Source organism: Lepisma saccharinum, chromosome 7 (assembly GCF_977018435.1).
Source record: "Lepisma saccharinum chromosome 7, izLepSacc3.1, whole genome shotgun sequence".
In the NCBI taxonomy this organism is placed as follows: domain Eukaryota; kingdom Metazoa; phylum Arthropoda; class Insecta; order Zygentoma; family Lepismatidae; genus Lepisma; species Lepisma saccharinum.
Genome location: NC_139235.1, coordinates 94,351,320 through 94,357,742, shown reverse-complemented (window position 1 = coordinate 94,357,742; position 6,423 = coordinate 94,351,320). Strand labels below are relative to the sequence as shown.

At 38.2% G+C, this 6,423-nt stretch overlaps 1 non-coding gene across 1 annotated transcript; it reads left to right on the top strand.

The window, feature by feature from the left end:
• Positions 1-4,915: 4,915 nt before the first annotated feature.
• TRNAG-UCC (transfer RNA glycine (anticodon UCC)) lies at positions 4,916-4,987 on the top strand. Its single transcript has one exon. It is a non-coding gene; the product is annotated as a tRNA-Gly (tRNA).
• Positions 4,988-6,423: the final 1,436 nt, after the last annotated feature.

Below are 6,423 nucleotides of genomic sequence, written 5' to 3'. Positions count from 1 at the left end.
TCTCCAGTAACTGTTCTTCGACGGGTCCTTTGTTTAGGTTTAACACTTCCTTCAGTAGAGTGAGATTATTTCCGTAACAGCTCTGGCCGTTCTGCGCTTGCACCTTGGGAGCGAGTCATAACTCCTGACGCCTCCAACCAAGAAGTGAACCGCTGACGTCATCTCTACTCTGCGCCTATAGCTAACTCTATTGCTCATGCTGTACATTGCCCGTAGGCTCGCTGGCTAGACTCGCGCAGTCAGCTGGAGATGTTCCGAATGCACGCGGACTCTAGTAAATTTATTGACTGTACGTTGAAACGAAGCGAAAGAACGCACCCTGTCTGAAACACACTGAGCATAAACAACGACAGCTTGACAGATTCCTGCCAGATTCTCCATACACGAGAACCATTTCAATTTTCTCTTCTACAGTTAATACATCCATTGATATTAAAAAGTATCAACAGCTTAGTCAAATTAATCGCTCGGAGCATTCCTGTGATCTAAAAAACAATGAAAAACAAACAATGATTTAACAGGAAAAGTCTAAAAAGGAACTGTTTCTTGACATTGTATTATTATTTTTTTCTGTTGTAGCTTTCTTAAGCATCTTTGACACAACAATAAAAAAAAATAAACAAATATCGAATCTAACTTTTAAATGTTGTAAATAGGCGAATTACCAGCTTAATGAAATCTCAAAAGATTTGTCAAGAATTAGTACAAAGTTCATGCACGAGAATGTTTTATTTTTTGACTTTAAATGAATTGCGAAATGAAATACATTGGTTTTAAAGTGTAAACATTCAAGAAATGAAAATTTGTCGATTATAGCGCCATCTATCACGAATCGAAAAAAATGTTTCAGACAAAACTTATGTATTTTGTTCCGTAAAATCCGAATCTGTAATAAAAAATAGGGGTTTCTATTTGAAATTTCAAAGTTGCCCCCCGCCCCCCCCCTACAAGAGGGGGAGGGGTGTTCTTTTGTTGCACCACTAAACTTCCCCCTCCAAACTATCAACTTTTTATTTAGAACATTTTTTTGTAGGATGATTTTTTTTCAAGATATTCAAATGATTCAGGTTAAAAAAATCACCCAGTATATATAAATGGATGTATGTGTGTATATATGTTTGTATGTTTGTTCCGAACCTCCCCGATGACGCAGTGGTAGCGTCGCCGCCTTGTAATCAAGGGGTCCCGGGTTCGATACCCGGTGGAGGCACAAGTGGTTCGGATCCCACTTTAAACTGTAGGTCCAGTCCCGATTAGCCTTACTGTGTATAAAATGGACTTAAAACAGCAACTCAGCAATTATTTGTGGTATGTTTGTTCCGGCATAACTCTCGAACGCCTGGAACAATTTCAACCAAACTTGGTACACTTATGACTTACAAACTGGAAATAAATACTGTGGGGGTAAGACACGCCTGGCACCCCTAGGGTGGGAAGGGGGTGACATGAAAAAATAATCGAAAACGACCGATATTAGTTTGGAATCCATAGCTTTCGGGGTAGCTAAGATGAATAGTGACACTCCCAATGCCGTTCAAATTATTTATTCTTGCTCCTGGAGGTGAAACTAAAAATATTGTTTATAATCAAGTTTTGAGTTAAATTAATATTATACTGAATTTGTAAAAGATTTTACTTCATAATTTGTATACTGTACTTATATTTTTAAATACCTGTAAACAAAATTAGTTACATTTTACATTATAGTTAGAATTCATCATTATTTTCCTGTCTAATAGAAGATTGGGATAAATAAATATTCGGGAAAATCCGGGTAATCAGCTAGTGCTTATATAAAAAGATGCTCAACTCTTAGAATACAGCTTGACCCAAAATGATTATCGGGGTTTCATAGTCGTTTAATTCTCCTTGTATGTGCGGTACAAGGACAAAGGTTATATGGAAGTAAACAACTCAATAAATTTATGTAGTGTAAATGTTCAATGTGAGCACCAGTAACGTAGCAATATATCGGGAGACCCTGGGCGAGATTAGAATGCAAGGCTCCATCAGTCCTCAATGTGAATCTATACAAAATCTTCACGGATACGTCAGCAATTTACCATATTTAAATAATGACACTAAATTACTGTCGAAAATTATATTTAATAACTTCGCTCAACCTAAAAGTATATTTCTGTTTCCGGGAGCTGAAATCTGATGCTTTACTACAAGCTTGTATTCAGGGGAGGGGCCATGGAGGCCATGCCCACCTCCAACTATGAAATATTACAATGTGAAGATATGAAAACGTACGAAAATAACATTGACGGTTTTTCAGATTGTGCAGGAATTTCGATTTCGTCCATGTATATGTGAATGGGTTGTTTGGGGAGAGAGGCAGGCTTCAGAAGTCTACACGTCTGCAAATTTGAGTAATTTTTATTTTATAACTAGGCCTCGGATTTATAGGTTCTAAAAAGTGTGCTTTTAGTTTCCTAAAATTGCCTCTAAAAATCCTAAAATAGGTTCTAAAAATCTTAAAATAGGTTCTAAAAGTCTTAAATTAAGCTTGAAAAATCCGGAAGTTGCTTCCAAAAAACTTTAAAATCTTTCAAAATTCCTGAAAGATACTGATTAGGTACAATCGTTAAAAATAAAATTTCAAAACAACCGTAAGAAATTTTAATAGGCGTATGCATAATAATTGGTTAGAAAATTATGCACAAATTATTGTAATACTATACTTATGCTTGTAGATTAGGCACACACATACGTAGAAATTTTCAGCGAAAAATGCAGGCTCGACCAGGACTCGAACCCGGATCTCTGGCATACCGTGCCATTGCTGTAACCGCTTTTTTTTTTCTTTTTTTTTTTTTAAGGAAAGCCCCTAAGCGGAAGCTTCCCCATCACACTTCATTCACTCATATCATTTCACTTAAATTTCTATTTCAGGACTTTTCAGGACAGACAATCACAAACATCCATGACCGAGCCGGGTTTCGTAGCGCGATATGCTAACCACTCCGCCACAGGGGCCGCCAACCACTGAGCTACCGAGCCGGCCTGGTCTCCCCTGATTTTTCGCTATCGCTATGGCACGGTATGCCAGAGACCCGGGTCCGAGTCCTGGTCGAGCCTGCATTTTTCGCTGAAAATTTCTACGTATACTTATGCTGTTAGCAAAAGTTAATTGTTTAATGAAAAATGAATTTGTCATTGAATTTTTTTGTCACCAAACAGAGTAAATACTTCTGCGTGATATAAAAATCCTGCGAAACCTAAAAAATGTTCCATTTAGGCCCATAAACCTAAAATAGGTTCTAACAAGCAAAATAGGTTATTTTAGGTACAATAAAACTTCGTCAGTTGTTTTGTTCTTTAATTAATCGCAGACATAACTTGTTATTTCTTATTTACCTGCAAAGGAAAAAGTAGGTTAAAAACCTAAACTCCTAGGTCTATTTATAACCACTGATGCAAATGTAGACTGATCTACTAGGTAGGAAGGAAACAACATTAGCATTTAAATGCCTCACACTTGTTTTGTGGCGATTGGTAACATTTATTGAAATCGGAAGTGAAGGTCAGGAGAACTAAGAAAATTCAACAAAAGTTTAAATGTGTAAAAATGCCTAAGCAAGTTATCGTGAATTTTTGCGTAAAAATGATTCACATGAGAAATACGACGATAATTTTTACTACAGCCCGCTAGCCTGTGTTATGCCCCTGATTTGACGTATTCATTCAAATTATAACTTTTAACTAGAATTTAAAACCAGATAAAACCCTATTTTTTGTTTTTGGTATCAACCCCATGGGAAGCGAGGCCCCGGGCGGTCGCCCACTTTGCCCCCCTCCCCTTTGCTACGCCACTCGTGAGCACCTTTCGTGACACGACACACATTCATCCGATAGTGTAATGCTTCTCGACGCTTTCGTTCGTCCAGAAATCTCCCCTCTGCAGACACATCCAGTTATTTGAAACTTATTAAACCCCGTCGACGAATGTTGTTATTTATAAGGAAGTAAAAACTACTTAAAAATGAGAGCAAAACGATTATGAAGCTATAACTTCACCTGCTCTGGAATTGCACATACAGTAAAACCTCGTTAATCCGGACTAATGGGGGGATAAGTTGACCAGTTCAACGAAAGTCCGGATTAACTGAAATAACCTAAAAGAACAGTAGAAAGTGCATTAAAACTCCGTTTATAGTAACAAAACACGTTTATTATGGTGTATTTAAAGGGCATAGGCCTAAATACACTATATAGTACAGTACAAAGTCTGCGGGAAACAGAATTTCATCAGTGGTTGACTGCCTTTTCTTTGGGAACTTCTCTTGTTGACTTCTAGCCACATATAAAACCTTGCATTCTCCTATATTTTTTTTTCTTGCCTGCCCGGATTAAGCGAAGTCCGGCTTATCGGGATCTGGATTAACGAGGTTTTACTGTATTTTTATAATCTGCTGTTCTTGAAAATAGCCATATCATTTCACAAAAGCAAGAAAATTCAAAATAATTTTGCGAATGTGGCTTTATTCTATGGACGGTGTAAAGTTATGCCAATTTTACTTTAAGAATGGAAGCAGTGTTGCCTGTTCAAAATGGAACATTTGTATACATCGTATATTCAATTATAATATTTTGAAATAGATATGTTACATGGACCAAGGCTACCATTAATAATAATAATGCATGAAGTCTTGTGATGATTTCAATTTTTCTGGATGAAGGGGAAATTTGAATGACAAAGGGAAATTAAGCGTACTGGTTGTGGCAACACTGCGCCCAGACCATTAGCCTGATAGATACAGTTGTGCGAAGGGGAAAAAAGTACTTGATAGGAGGTTGGATACACTTATTACTGTCAACAACCATCAGCGTGCACCAGAGAAGATATCAGCTGCTCACCGTTCTGTGAAATACATGCTTCAGTGAAATCTGTAAGTGTGAACGAACAGAGGCGATGGTGGTGTAATGGTGAGCATAGTTGCCTTCCAAGCAGTTGATCCGGGTTCGATTCCCGGCCATCGCACTTGTTTTTCGTTATTCTCCCTTGAAGTGACGTGCTGTAGATAATGTTTCCAAAGTACAGTTTTGGATAGGGACTCGGCAACGTTTACTAAAAATTGTAACCAACTTACATTATTCTAAATGGGATACAAATGGTATGCTTAGATTACAAGCAGGCAGTCCTTTTATTCCACTAATGAAGGCCAAAAATTATTATCGAATTTCATTAAATGATTTTATATTTAATTCATGTTATTTTTATACTTCTAAAATACAAAGATCATAAAATTCAAACACATATACTAGAAAAATGAACAGTAACGTTGTATTTCTTTCTTCAATGAGAAAACGTAAAGAAACACAGTTACTGTTTGGCAAACTATGTGAAGAAGCATTAATAGGCAGACGTATAACAAAAAAATGTTATTGCCTTCCAGAAAACTATTAAAAATGCTCAAAATAACCTTAAAAAATTGCTAAAAAGTGACCTGTCCCTCAAAAATGGTAAAGGTAAAGTGTTCCCCTGTGCATAGCACCACGCCATGAAGGCGTATAGGGGGTGTGGGGGTAACGCTCCACACTTTCTTGATCCGGTCGTGAGTGGGGGTGATGTGATCAGCATCACGCCCCTGACCGCCTTTACCCCCCAGGGTTTCCCCCAGGTACCCATGTTATTCGACGCTGGGTAGGCGCCGGGGCCGCTTCCACCGTTAGAAAAGTTCCCGGATTTGAACCGGCCGGGTATCGAACCCGGGACCTTTAGCATGGTAGTCAGACGCGTTACCGACTGAGCCACCGTGGCCACTCAAAAATGGTTAAAAATTAAAAAATGCCCAAATAATTTGCCTTTATTAACCAGTTATTTCATGGCAAACATTTTGTATATTCGATCAATGTAAACTCATTAATGCCGCCGACCTCTTTGGTTATCACAGCTCACTAAAACGCAAGGTGTCCCGAGTTCGAATCCTTTCATCGTCGCAATTAGCCAGAAAGTGGCAGAAAAGCGACGTAAAAATAACGTAATCCAATCAGCCAATCATCAAATGCCTTGTCCTAATTATTATTATTAAAATTGCTAATCTTTCCTTCAACTATTTCAATATATATACTGTCGTGGGAGGGGAGAGGGTGATTGCCCAGTTCTTCCTTCACGATACCTATCATCTCTGCTGCAACAATAAAAGCCGAACATGTCTCACGTTGCAAATTTCACTTTCCCTTGCAAATAGCGGTTTTCAGATATCTGACTAGACACAGTGTCACCAGCCGGAATGTCAAATTTAACACGGCTGGCTGTGGTTTTGGCATTTTCTTTGTTGATCTTCCCTGCAGTTTACGCTCGAGTGAGAACAATAATAGACCTACGCATAACCTCAAGACGCGATGATCTTGGGAAACGCAAATATCTAGGTCACAGTTCAGTGTCAATTTTCTTCCTACCTGTGCTTCTTCAGT